This window comes from Oryx dammah, unplaced genomic scaffold, assembly GCF_014754425.2.
Source record: "Oryx dammah isolate SB20612 unplaced genomic scaffold, SCBI_Odam_1.1 HiC_scaffold_3, whole genome shotgun sequence".
NCBI classification, from domain to species: Eukaryota; Metazoa; Chordata; class Mammalia; order Artiodactyla; family Bovidae; genus Oryx; species Oryx dammah.
The window spans coordinates 85,456,326-85,471,245 of NW_024070187.1; the positions used below are offsets into that span (position 1 = coordinate 85,456,326).

Sequence of the window (14,920 nt, forward strand, 5' to 3'; positions counted from 1 at the left end):
AACAGCAATGGCAAATTCTTAATACAAAAGTGGCTTCTCTTTTCTGTGAGCTTACTTTGAGGTTGCTGATTCTTGCTAACTGTGTGCTCAGGGACTGAAAGTTAATTTTAACATTAGTCGAAAAACAAAGTATAGTTAAGTAGGCAAAATCTCTACATTAAAAAAAAACCCTTGAATTTCCCACATTATTGCAGTGGGTCATGTAAAATGTGTGAGCATTGAGGTAACAACAGCCAGACACACGACATTAATGCATTTCAATTTTAGACATTAGATAGTTTCTGGTCATCCCAGAGTCTCCTGAGCACTAACCAAGGATTTTAAACACACTAGGTTATTTTTTTTAAAGGTGCAAGTATATACCTGTTTTGCCAGCATTGGTGAGGTACAATAAATAATATGTCTATTCCAGTTTTAAATACTAGAAAGAAGACTTTTGTCTCCAATTTATTTTCCTCCAGATTTTTTTTCCCCCCACTAGGGGTCTTATTTAATTATAGGTTAGTATTGAAGACAGGGCTTCCCTTGTGGCTCAGCTGGTAAAGAATCCGCCCGCAATGCGGGACACCTCGGTTCGATTCCCGGGTTGGGAAGAGCCCCTGGAGAAGAGACGGCTACCCACTCCAGTATTCTGGCCTGGAGAATTCCATGGACTGTATAGTCCAGGGGGTCGCAAAGAGTCAGACACGACTGGGTGACTTTTACTTGCTATTGAAGAAAGAATTTGGAAACAAATCTTTGGCGGAGGTAGTCAGCATGTGACATTATTTCTCTAGGGTTTTATGTGTTCCGGTGGTTACCCTCAGTTTGGTCAGTGACTTCCACATGTATATTAACTATATAATGTGTATTAATAGGAAATGCACATGGGCTTACATCATATACTGTGTGGCTCAGATCCATTAAGTGGCTCCTCGCTAGCAGTATTCGGAACATTAGACTGTCAGTGCCGACAGTCTGTTCATATACTTGTGGTCTACTTAACTGATCAAAATGGGGCTGGGTCATTGATATATTATTAGTAGTATTATTTGCTTGGCAAAGAGGACTTAAACCTCTATTAGCCTTAGAAACAGAGTAAATACAATAATCCATTTATATCCTCAAGAAACTCCCTTGGATGACTAAAGATGTTTCCCAAACTGGTTGAGGAAGACAGAAGTCATCAGTGACAAGCGAAGGACAAGGCTGACAGCAGCGCTCTCCCCAGACATCCTGTGCTAGAGGTGAACGACAACTTCACACAGTGAGCTGGCAGCGCGCGCTCTACCTGTTTCCCTCCACTTTTATAAAAGTAGCTTCAAGAGGGATCTGTCCCAGTCACTTCAGTTCGGCAAGAGAGAGCAAGCTCTCCCCGGCGAGGAACTCTTGTAAACCGGACAAAAAGCTGGAATTTAACAGCCGGCTCAGGGCACAAGAGAGAGACAGAGAGACAGAGTCAGAGAGAGAGAGAGACAGGGAATCCAGGGAAGCGGAGGCGGCGGGTCAGGAGCCGGGTCTTCGGTCAGTTCCAGCCGGACGCGGCGCCCAGAGCCCGGGCCCCCGGGGGCGGTGCGGCCCGAGGCCCCTCCCCGCCGCCGCGATGCCCGGGCTGGTGACGCCGAGCGGCGGCCCGGAGCGGTGGGGGCCGGGCGGGCGGGCGCGAGCGAGGGCAGGGCCGGGGGGCCGGCCGAGGCCAGTCGCGGCTTTAAATATGGATCGCGGGCTCGCGCTCGTGGCACAGCCTCCGCCACCGCCGCCCTCCCGATCCACCCCCCTCCCCGGGCTCGCTCCCGAGGGGCGTCCGGGCCGGGCGCCGCCGCTGCAGTGGTAGTTACCGGCAGGAACCTCGGCGATCCCCATCAATATGCAGGAGCTGCAGAAGGCAAAGTAGAGTAGACACCCCGCGCTCTCACACACTCACCCGCCACGCACCACGCGGGCCCTGTAGACATCTGCCCCCGCGCTCGCTCTCTCCCCTTTCAGGGTCCGGTCCCGCCGGCTCCGGAGACCCTCCCGCCCCCGCGCCCTCGCCCCGTCCTCGCCTCCCTCCGCCCCGGAGCGCGCACCCACCCGGACGGCTAAGTTGTGACCACTTGGGCGGGGGTGTCTCGAGCCCCGCGCCTCGCGCCGACAACTTCCCGCGGTTCGGCCCCGCCGCGCCCCGGGCCCGCGCCTCCCGGGATCCCGCGGGCTCCCGGCTTCCAGCCCCGGCGGCGCGCCGGGCAACGCTTCGGAGGCGGCGGCAGCGGCGGTGGTAGCGAAGGCGGCGGCGGCAGCGCTTGCTGCAGCCCCACACTCAACCGCCAAACTGGACGAGCGACGGAAGCCGGACCCCAGGAGGTGAGCACCCGGCCGGGGCCGGGGAAGGAGGGTCAGCTCGGGGCAGGTCCTGGAGGGGGCGCGGGCGGCCTGGGCGCGCGCGGGGAGCGAGAGAGAGAGAGAGAGAGAGAGAGGTCAGTTGCGGGCCGGGCATCTTCGGGGGCTGGGCGCCCGGCGGAGTGTGGAAGCAGATACCGCAGAAAAGTACTTTTTTCTTCGTAGCGTTTAGAGGGGCACGTTGGATGGTCCTGCTGCACCCGCATGGTCAAGCCCTCTCCCTTCCCCGACACCCCTCCGCGGCGTTCACCTGGCGTGCCTGCCCGGACTGTGGGGCCACTGTATCCCGGGGGCTGGGCTCCGGCGCAGGACACGTGTGTTCCTGCCTGGGTGAGCTTTGGTGGCCCCAGCGTGGCCGGGCACCTGCCGGAGAGGGAGACATCCCCAAACACACTCGCGGGGGAGGCCGGGGGATGGGGGCAGGGGACTTTCGGTGCCACCGGGACCGCGGCCCCCACTTCACTGCCAGCCGGGAGACCGATCATTCACATCTCTCCCTGGCACGCCGAAAGCGGGGGTGAGTCAGGCAGATTCTCTGCAAGCGGCAGACACATACACTTCTTTGCAATGGATTTGGAAAGGGGAGGTTAAACTGAAATTTCTCTTGGCCGGCGACAGTGAAGCTCTTCCTCAGGTACTGGGCACATGTGCGTCTTGGCAAGAGGAGGTGATTTCTTCTTTCTTAAGTGCATTTTACCCAGCCTTTGCCAGTCCGCTAATGAGTCGCCAAAGGAAGATAGCAGTTGGGAACTACATCAGCAAACTGCAGCAAGCCCCGCAAGGAGGGAAGTTAATTAAAGAACAAAAGAAGCGCAACAGCAAAAAAAAAAAAAACCGAACTTGATACGAAAGATGGAGAAGGAAGCCATTCTACCTCTGTTCTACCATCGTAAACCATTTTTCAGAAGAGTTCCTTGTAAAACTTCTTTTTTTTTTTTTCCCCCACCCCTCACTCCTCGAGGCCTTACCTTCACAACGTAAATGGCCCTCAGCGAGCTCTTTGCAAGACTTGACAATGAAGAGCATTTAACAATTTTGGTTTATGTTCCTCATTTCTTTTCCCATTTCACTTCAGTGCTGGAGAAAGTTGTGGCTAATGGAAAATCGTGAACACTGGGCTGTGCCACACACACATTGTCTCAAATCCTGGAATGGTTCCTTTCCTGAGAGACACTGCCTTGTACCGTATTTCCCCTTTTCCTTGTATCTGGGACTTGGAGTTTGAATATTACCTGAATTAATTTAAGCATACTTTGCCCGTGAGGGCTTATTTTTTCATGTTGATTTGAATAGATTGTTCACAGCAATGAGAGCAGTACCCAGTAGCTTCTTATAGCCAACATAATGTCTTTTGAAAGGTTTCTAACTTAAGAACTCTCTTCCTTGTATCTATCACATTAGCATTTAAGTGATTTTCATGGTCATAATGGCACTTAGATTGAGGTTATGGGTATAGCTTCAGTCAAAGGAAAATGTCTGCTTCTTTTTTTATAGCTTTAACAACTGAGAAAAAAACTTTTACTTTCATTTTAAAGTTAAATGTAGTGATAGGATTCTGTTCTCTTGCTATTACATCTTGAAATTCAGCAGCTTTTACTTTATCTCAGCGACTCTGGTAAGATGACAAAAACCTGCCACATAGATGGTTAGAGAGAGGAAAGTAGTACTCTTATGAACTTTTGAGGCATAGCACATTTATCAGGGTGTGAGGGTGGGAGGGATAAGATGGGATAGTTTGATAGTTCTAGGCATGTCCACCTTTGTGAAAACGGAAAACAGACACCTTGAAGAAGGTGTCTTCAAAATGAGATCTGGAATATCATTTAATGGTTCGGGGTCATTCTGTACCCTTAGTAACATATATAAGGCACGCCAGCCAATGAAATATCCAGAATGTACTGTTTATAGTGGTGTATCTCTTTTAGTTCATTTTGTTAACATAAAGGACTTTAAATGTATGAATGTTTTGTTATTATTTTCATCTTTTAAAGGATTAGAATATATTTTGGGTTTACAACCATGTGTGAAAGCACTACAGTGAAATACTACAGGGAATTTTTTCTCATGTTTAGAGAAAAAATGTGATAGAAATGGGTAACCTTTGGGACAAATTCCAGCACACTCTGCTGGTAATTTCATTTTTCACTGAGCTCTGGCAAGTATAATTTTCAGGTTCTGATCCCTCCTTCTGATAACAAGATCGATCGTCTGGCCATGGCTTACATCTTAAAGAAAACACAACACTTAAGGAAAGGAAATACACATTAGTTGGTGAATCACGTAGATAAGCAGGTTTCTCCGCCTGCCTCTGAGGGCGCTGCAGTCCGCGAGGACTAGTGTTGTTAGTCCTGTGAGAATTCACTGCTACTTAAGTGTGCCAATACACATCATCTGCTTGTTTCCTGGAGCGTTTTTTTGTGTTCGTTTTTCATGTGAATGAAAGCCGAGACTGGAGTTGATAGGTATGAAGATTGGGAGTGGAAAGAACAAACTCAGAAGAGAAAAATGTAGTAATGATGAAAGTTTTAAGGAGTTTTTCCTTTATATAGCTGAATGAAAAGAACCAGGGTACATGATTTGATGGGACAGAGGAAGCTGTGAGCGGAACACGTATCTGGGTTCTCACTGTGGCTGCGGTTTCTGAGGGCCAACCTGTGAATTATGAAATTTATCTGTGTTGGGGAGGGCCATTTAGCAAAACACATAGTTTAGGAACATCCAGAAAGTTCGTAAGACTTTATGAAACTAGATATTGCTACTTTCAGGGATTTTTTGCATAATGTAGGAATTTGAAAGAAGGGAAAGAATAATGTTTCGTTCATACAAGATCAGGGCTAAGTTGTATTTCACATACATGTTTGCCTTTCTCCCAATAGCTAAGACTTTGATTTATGTCACAAATAGAAAATATGCTGCTGTCCTTCTGACATTAATGTGATATTTTATATCCCCTGTAGTGCACACTGTTAGCTATTTTTCCAGCAGTGAAGATGGATTTTTCTAACCCACCATTTTACTCAGGCCTTTTGTCTGATGTACATTACGCACAACACACGGGCACACGCACAGGTGCACGAGTACTCCTCATTTGTAGAGGTGGCCGATTTTATCTGAAGCTGTATTTATGACTGTCATAATGATTTTGTGGCAATGAATTTTATTGCATTTCTCTAGACTCTGCAGTGGAATGGCATTTCCAACAGGGCATCAAAAGGACAGCCAGCTATGAAATATGATGGATTTATTTACCTGCTGTGACAAAGAAGAGAGAAATCTTTTTCTTCCAGTCTTCTTCATGATGTTCATAATTTCACCCTCAATGATATGGTCTTATTTGCCTTTGGATTAAGTTATGTGTTCGAAAAAATGGAGATAGACCTCACCATGGTGAAACCCTGTACATCTATAGTTGTTTCTAGAAGCCAAAGCATCATCTTTTTCTGCAAATTAAGTAGATGTAAGGGATTATCATGCTTGTTTAAAAGATGAGGAAGCCAAGGCACAGGGAACTTAGTATGCTTTTCTTAAACTAAGCGGAAAATTATTGGTTGAGGTGGGAATGAACATTTCATCTTTGAACTACTGATAGCTGTTTCTGAAATGACTGTCCTCGAATGAGTGTTGTTTTAGTCACAGTTTTTAAGATACTAAAGCAGATAAATGTTGATCCTGATGTGAGGTGAGAGTTTCTGTTCTTTGTTTATCATTCTGTGTAGTGGATGCACACACCCAGCTCATCTTTATTTCAGGACCTGCAGTGCCCATGGGTAACTGTTTTCAGTTTGTGTGCCCCAGTTCTAGCTCCAGTCTTGAGAGCTAACTTTTATTTTTCATGGAGAATGAGTACAGAAAGAAGTTACATAAATTAAGATGTAAAAGGATTTTACAAGTAGTATTTCAGTTTTTTTTTTTTTTTACATTGTGGATTACTGTGTAGAAAGAGACTTTGTCTGTTGCACTTGAGTTTCTGTTTTGGAAACCTTAAAGTTTTAAATAAAACTTGCAGTATACTTTTTGGGAGGATTTAAAAAATCAAAGTTAAGAAAAATACAAAATAAGAAAGGAATATATTCTTTGAAACTGATAGGATGTTCTATGAATGACACAGTTAGCAAAGCTGTTCGTAATGTCTTGGATAAGAAGTTAGCAGTTCTTTTCTTTTTTATAAATGTATTCACTAGTGATATTCTCTTATACTATTTGCAAGTAAGTAAACTCCTGGGATCTGGAATTTTATGTTGGTTCATTGTAGATTTAGCCTAGAGACCTAGTATTCATGGGTAGAGCCCAGTGAAAAAATGAAGGTGTTAGTATTAGTAGGTCAATCATGTCTGACTCTTTGCGACCGCATGGACTGTAGCCCGCCAGGCTCCTCTGTCCACGGAATTCTCCAGGCCAGAATACTGGAGTGGGTGGCCATTCCCTTCTGCAGATGATCTTCCTGACCCAGGGATCAAACTGGGGATTCCTGTGTTGTTGTTGTTCTGTCGCTCGGTTGTGTCTGGCTGTTTGTGACCCCATGGACTGAAGCACTCCAGGTTTCCCTGTCCTTCACCATCTCCCGGAGCTTGCTCAAACTCATGTGCATTGAGTCAGTGATGTCATTCAACCATCTTGTCCTCTGTCATCCCCTTCTCCTCCTGCTGGGTTACAGACTGATTCTTTACTAGACATTTGAGCCACCAGGAAAGCTGTAGAACCCAGGAACATCTCCATCTTTTGGTAACTCCTGTATCTGGCATATTCGTCAGCAAAACAGCCTCTAAGCAGGCGAAACAGAGGTTAAAAAGAAAGAGCTACATTAAAGAGGATTCACTTTACTCGTAGGAGATCCCTCACATGAGTGGCTGTTCACATGCAGTGTGGCTGATTATAACATTTCTAGCCCTGTGGTAAATAGTAAACTACAGATTGGAAGATAGAAATGGCCCGGTACTGGCAGCTGCATGGATAATATTGAAAAGTCCCCGAGAACAGCTTGGTAGTCAAGGAAGAGATCGACTAAGAGCTAAGAGAGGTGAGAATGAAAAGAAGCCTGGTGGTTGAGGACTCTTTCCACCGCCCTGATAACATCACTTCATACGTTTCCTTCCCCCCCTCCCTTTCTCCTTTCTTTCTTTTCTCCTACTCTTCTTCCTGTCTAAGTTTTTATGGTAATATAACGTGTATAGAAAAGTATGTTGTTGTTTAGTTGTTAAGTCGTGTCCAACTCTTTGCAACCTGCCAGGCTCCTCTGTCTGTGGGATTCTCCAGGCAAGAATACTGGAGTGGGTTGCCATTCCTTTCTCCAGGGGATCTTCCTGACCCAGAGTTAAACCTGCGTCTATTGTGTTGACAACCGGATTCTTTACCAGGGAAAAATATGGTATAGAAAAGTATGTGTGTCGTTAAATGATACAGAATGGGAAAGACTAGAGATCTCTTCAAGAAAATTAGAGATACCAAGGGAACATTTCATGCAAAGATGGGCATAATAAAGGACAGAAATGGTATGGACCTAACAGAAGCAGAAGATATTAAGAAGAGGTGGCAAGAATACACAGAACTGTACAAAAAAGATCTTCACGACCCAGATAATCACGATGGTGTGATCACTCATCTAGAGCCAGACATCCTGGAATGTGAAGACAAGTGGTCCTTAGAAAGCATCACTATGAACAAAGCTAGTGGAGGTGATGGCATTCCAGTTGAGCTGTTTCAAATCCTGAAAGATGATGCTGTGAAAGTGCTGCACTCAATATGCCAGCAAACTTGGAAAACTCAGCAGTGGCCACAGGACTGGAAAAGGTCAGTTTTCATTCCAATCCCAAAGAAAGGCAATGCCAAAGAATGCTCAAACTACCGCACAATTGCACTCATCTCACATGCTAGTAAAGTAATGCTCAAAATTCTCCAAGCCAGGCTTCAGCAATACGTGAACTGTAAACTTCCTGATGTTCAAGCTGGTTTTAGGAAAGGCAGAGGAACCAGAGATCAAATTGCCAACATCCTCTGGATCATGGAAAAAGCAAGAGAGCTCCATAAAAACATCTATTTCTGCTTTATTGACTATGCCAAAGCCTTTGACTGTGTGGATCACACTAAACTGTGGAAAATTCTGAAAGAGATGGGAATACCAGACCACCTGACCTGCCTCTTGAGAAATCTGTATGCAGGCCAGGATGCAACAGTTAGAACTGGACATGGAACAACAGACTGGTTCCAAATAGGAAAAGGAGTACGTCAAGCCTGTATATTGTCACCCTGCTTATTTAACTTCTATGCAGAGTACATCATGAGAAACGCTGGGCTATAAGAAGCACAAGCTTGAATCAAGATTGCCGGGAGAAATATCAATAACCTCAGACATGCAGATGACACCACCCTTATGGCAGAAAGTGAAGAGGAACTAAAAAGCCTCTTGATGAAAGTGAAAGTGGAGAGCGAAGAAGTTGGCTTAAAGCTCAACATTCAGAAAACGAAGATCATGGCATCCAGTCCCATCGCTTAATGGGGAAATAGATGAGGAAACAGTGGAAACAGTGTCAAACTATTTTTTGGGGGCTCCAAAATCACTGCAGATGGTGACTGCAGCCATGAAATTAAAAGATGCTTACTCCTTGGAAGAAAAGTTATGACCAACCTAGGTAGCATATTCAAAAGCAGAGACATTACTTTGCCAACTAAGGTCCGTCCAGTCAAGGCTATGGTTTTTCCTGTGGTCATGTATGGATGTGAGAGTTGGACTGTGAAGAAGGCTGAGCGCCAAAGAATTGATGCTTTTCAACTGTGGTGTTGGAGAAGACTCTTGAGAGTCCCTTGGACTGCAAGGAGATCCAACCAGTCCATTCTGAAGATGAGCCCCTTGGGATTTCTTTGGAAGGAATGATGCTAATGCTGAAACTCCAGTACTTTGGCCACCTCATGCAAAGAATTGACTCATTGGAAAAGACTCTGATGCTGGGACGGATTGGGGGCAGGAGGAGAAGGGGACGACAGAGGATGAGATGGCTGGATGGCATCACTGACTCGATGGACATGAGTCTGAGTGAACTCCGGGAGTTGGTGATGGACAGGGAGGCCTGGTGTGCTGCGATTCATGGGGTCGCAAAGAGTTGGACACGACTGAGTGACTGAACTGAACTGAAACAGTTCAGTGATTTACCTAAGTGAATAGAGCCCTGGGCATCAGCACCAAAGGCCAAGACGTAGACCATTGTCAGCAGCCAGAAGCCCCACTCTCCTCCCAGCCAAGGGTAGCTTCCGTCCTGAAGTCCCTTCTGGACTGGAGGTTACTTTTTCCTGTTATTGAGCTTTCTAGCAGAATCCATGTTCTGTATCCTTTTGCCTTGCTTCTTTCGCTCAGTGTTATGTGTTTGAGGTTCATTCTTGTTTTGCGATTTGCAGCAGTTTGTTTTTTCTCATCGTACTGTCGTGTTTCATTTTATGAGAAGGCCACATTTATTTATCCATTTCACTCTTGATGGACATTGAGTTTTTTCCCCCCAGTTTTTGATTATTATGAAAAGGAGTGCTCTGAGCATTCTTACATATGTCTTTTAGTACAGATAGGAATTTGGGATGTGTGTTATGTGTTGAATTGTTGAACCAGTCTTGGTAGATAGTGATACCAGAATCTAATGAGAGTTTTGGTGGCCCCATGTCCTTAAAAACAGCTACTGTTATCTCTCTTTTTAATTTTAGCCATTGTAGTGGATATGTAGTGGGATCACTTTAATTTGCATTTCCTGGAGTACCTTTTGTACTTCTTCTATGTTTATTGGCTTTGTTTTTTTCTGTGAAGTTCTAGTTCAAGGTTTTGACTTAGGAGTTTCTGTCCAGTATATTATCCCAAGTAAGAAACATTTTAGGACTTGGGGAGTAAGCCTACCTTATTTGTCCGGAAAGCTCAGCTAACCAGGCAGACTCATTTCACCAGTGTTTTTATATAATAAGTAAAATAAATGGATGAAAAGATTAGAGCAGTTTTTTTTTAAGTGAAAATGAGTTTATTCAGAGAGAGATACATTCCATAGGCAGCGTGTGGCCATCTCAGAAGATGAGACGGGCTCCAGAGCCCAGGAGGTATGGTGGTGTTGGTTTTTATGGGCTGGGTAATTTTATAGGCTAACAAGTGGGAGGAGATTCCATCTATTTTGGGGAATGGGCGGGGATTTCCAGGAATTGGGCCACAGCCCACATTTTGGCCCTTTATGGACTGTCATGGCCCCTGTGAGTGTGCCCTTTAGCATGTGCTGATGTATTAGATGAGCATATACTCAGCATGTCTATGGGGAAGTAGAATCTTGCAACATCTTGGGCCTAGTTGGTTCTAAACAGTATTTTGTAGTATCTTGTTTGATTAGAAATATTTGAACTTGTACACACCCTAGTCTGGATCTGTAAAACTTTCTCCTTAAAAGCTTTAACAGTTCAAAACCGTACAGAATGTATCCTCTGTGGTCACCATGAAAGTAGAGCATCTTGTAATGTGGTACTGCCCAGCGACTGATGGAAATGTGCATTTGGAAGGTATGAGTTGGAGACCCAGCTCTATTACTTACAAGTTACTTGATTTGGAGAATTTAGAAAATCATCTAGATCTCTTATTTTTTCATTATTATTAAAATGGCTGTAAAACCGAATTCATTAGAGCTATTATGGAAGACAATTGAGGTGTTATTTATAAAGCTTTCTTCAAAACTGTAAATGGCCAAACATATTTTAATTATTTCATTATTGTTGTTGTGTTCTAAACATATCTTACTCTTGAATTGTGCCAACAGTGAGAACAGTTCCTGACACAGTAATAGATGCTTGTTTGCCGAATGAATGAACTACACACTTAAGCAGTCTTTTTGAGCTGTTAACTCTGCATGCTTCACACTGTGCTTTTACATTTTTTTTTTCCTCTAGGACTTTTACTTTTTATTGCTAAAGCTGAGCAGGGAATAGGGTTTATTAAACATCAGCTTGAAAAATTGAGTCTAATAGCCAGCAGCTTGAGATCACCCGTTTCACTGTATAGCTCATATCAAATTTATGCCCCCAAGTAACACACACAGGGCCGGGAGAACCCTCAAAAATGATTAAAGTGCTCTTCACCCTATGGGTGAGCCCTCAGAGCTTACACACTGAATATGTTTTGCTTCTATAATTAGAATGCTGGCCAACAATTTTCAGATTTAAAATCTTGTAGTGGGTTTTCCACTGCTGATACCCTGGTAACCATGTTTCATGAAAAACTGAATATTTAAAGATGAACAATCTGATAACTGGAGCTTGTAGAGAGCCCCTTCAGCTTAGTATGGATAAGATCATTCTCAGATATGTTGATTATAATGTCAGAAGCAAACTGCAGCATATACTGTATAAACTTTTGTGTAAAGCAGTGATTCCTAATCCTTTAAAAGGTCTGACTCTCAACTATTGGTTTGACTTTCTGACCCTCTTTTTTTCTTCATCTGAAAAGGAGTTTAATACCTATATTTATATTTAAATGAAATAGAACGAGAATTTGCATGATCTTTATTTTGGAGAATTCTATGATAAACAATAGAAGGTATCCCTTTGTAAAACCAGACTTGCAGCAGAAGGAACTTGGAATTTGATGTGTAAATCTAGTTAGATTTTCTTACCCAAAGGCTGAATTTTCTTTTTTCTCATATTTGAGTCTTTTCCTTTTCTTTTGAGAGCTGGTGGTGGTAGTGTTAGCTGGTTGGCTTTTGTCATTTAAGTAAAACTGTTTTGTGATTCTCAGAGTACTGAGTATGTAACACATATTGCTTCAGAATAACATAAGTTAGTCTATATTTTATGAGGATGTTTACATTTTAGGTAGCATCCCTCATATGTGCTTGACCCGATTGTGGCTGCTTTAGGGTGATTTACTGGAAAAATGGAATCATCTGGAATAACAAGACAGCTTTTGTTTTCTTGTTACAGACATAATGCTATGGAAAATTGAAATAAATACAAGGGGTAATTATGGTCTGCCTTGTTAAACTACTATTTTACAAATAGTGAATTTCAGAAAGCCTCATCTTCTGTTCTGGGTGATTTCATTCCTGTAAGAAGTTAAAGTGGGTCTTTTAAAAACAAAAAGCACCCAGGCATGTCTGGTTATTGCTGTGTTAAATGCTAGATGCAAGGCTCCTTTCTTTTGTGTCTACTCAGCACTTGTGACTTTTAAAAGACATTGACGCTGTGGATTTAGGGAAGAGCAACTATTTAAAGAGCAGCATCATGACAATGATAATATCTAAACTGATGTCCCCTGAGAGTGAAGTGAGATTAGCTCTTCCATTTCTCCTGCTCTTCAGCGTGGAAATATGTTGTCTCTAATGGCCTGATGGGGAGATTCTTTTTTTTTTTTCAATTTTTTTGACATGTACACACTGCTATATTTATTTATTTATTATATATTAAAAAAATTTATTTTTGGCTTTGCTGGGTCTTTGTTGCTGCATGCGAGCTTTCTCTAGTTGCAGAGGGAGGGAGCTACTCTCTAGTTGCGGTGCTTATGTTTCTCATTGCGGTGGCTTCTCTTGCTACGGGAGCACAGGCTCTAGGTGTATGCCCTTCAGTAGTGGCAACTTGCAGGCTCTAGGGCGCTGGGGGCTTCTGTAGTTGTAGCATTGGTCATTTTCGTGGCTTGCAGGCTCTAGAGTGTGCAGGCATAAGTAAGGGTGGCACGCGGGCTCAGTAGTTGTGACGCTAGGACTTAGTTGCTCTGCAGCATGTGGAATCTTCTAGGATCAGGGATCGAACCCATGTTCCCTGCATTGGCAGGTGGGTTCTTATCCACTATGCCACCAGGGAAGTCCCTGGAGGTTCTTAATGTCTTTAACACAAGGCAGGCTTTGGTACTTTCTACCCCAGACTGACCATGAATGAAGTCCTGAAAGTGTTATTTGTGAAACTTGTTAGTTCAGAGTGAGGACGGAGTGAGATCTTCAGCATGGCAGTTTGATTGGACCTTGTGTGGCTGGCTGCCCTCCTAGAACCCTCCCCTCGAGTGTTGCATGTCGACTACAGCTGCATCCTGGAGCTGCTGCAGAAATGTCTTCATTCCTTTGACCTCTAGAGACGTGTCCTTAGGAATGTGAGATGAGTACTCCTGATGTTAGCAGAGAGTGGGGCTTCGTGGCAGGAGATGGCTAGCGTACTGATTACAATCGCTTTTAGAAAATTGCTGAGTGTTAACAGGTTGAGAAGAAACACACAGCTCACACATTTGCAGTTTTACAAGTTGAACTGCTTTGCCAGGGAAAAGAGAGAAGGCAGATAGGAAGCATCTCAGAAGATTTAGATAAATGAGATCAGATAATTTCCCTTGAAAAGTACATTAAGATATGAAACTAAAACATCCATCCAGAAACATCAGAAGAAAATATTATTCAAGTACTCACACTTTTTATTGCGAAAATGTTCAGCAGCGAATTGAACACTAATTGATTCCTTTATTGCCTACTGCTCTGCACTGCCTTTGGTTTCATATGTGTTCTTGTTGTCTTCGTACACTTTCTGCCTCCTCACTGTGAGAACTGTGTCGGAGTAGCTTTCGTGGTCCTCACAGTGGATAGCATATTTTGTAGTGAAAATACTTACTTAGTGGAATGATAATTAGTCACTTAAAAAATCTGGACAGACCAGTCAGAGATGCCCAATCATTACACTCAAGTTTAATCTAAAGTCTATTTCTTCTAGAGAAATTCCTCCACTGTAGTATCAATAGTTTTGATCATTGGCATTTGGTCTTTCAAATATTTCTTGTGAAATATGTTGTCATGAAGTTTGGAATCCAGTAACTTTGGGGATGAAACTTTTGTTATTAGAGTTTGTGATGTTTTATATTTTATAGTTCCTCGGAAAAATTACCTAACCTTTTTATTCAGATAGGACTCTATTTTATCTATTCTCTGAATTGGATGCAGTTTTATGCACTAATTTCTTGAAAGTAAAAATGAATTGTTAGCACTTAAAAAAACCTTTTTGTTTTGAAATAATTGTAGGCTCACAGGAAATTAGAAAAATATAGTCCAGTTTTTACTTAGCTTTCACCCAGCTTACCCCAATGAGCAATGCTTTTAAGATTTCTAAAGAGGCATTTACCTAAAAAAAGTTTATAAGGAATTGTAATTTTTATGCCTTTTCTGAAGAATATATATAGAAGGTATTGTAAAAAAAAAAAAAAAAACACGATGCAATGAAGCACATCTAGTACTTTCGGGGTCAGTTCAGTCGCTGAGTTGCGTCCGACTCTGCAACCCTGTGGACTGTAGCATGCCAGGCTTCCCTGTCCATCATCAACTCCTGGAGCCTGCTCAAACTCATGTCCATCAAGTCGGTGATGCCATCCAACCATCTCATCCTCTGTCGTCCCCTTCCCCTCCTGCCTTCAGTCTTTCCCAGCATTGGGGTCTTTTCCAGTGAGTCAGTTCTTCGCATCAGGTGGCTGAAGTATTGGAGTTTCAGCGTCAGCATCCGTCCTTCCAATGAATATTCAGGACTGGTTTCCTTTAGGATTGACTGGTTGGATCTCCTTGCAGTCCAAGGGACTCTCAAGAGCCTTCTCCAACAC

At 43.6% G+C, this 14,920-nt stretch overlaps 1 protein-coding gene across 1 annotated transcript in view; it reads left to right on the forward strand.

Moving 5' to 3' along the window:
* The first annotated feature begins 2,187 nt into the window (after nt 1-2,187).
* The window catches only part of SLC4A4 (solute carrier family 4 member 4), a 366,663-nt gene continuing 353,930 nt past the window's right edge, over nt 2,188-14,920 (forward strand). The window contains exon 1 of the mRNA XM_040237036.1: nt 2,188-2,322. The gene's annotated coding sequence lies outside the window, so the exon portion shown is untranslated. The remainder of the gene's footprint in view (nt 2,323-14,920) is intronic.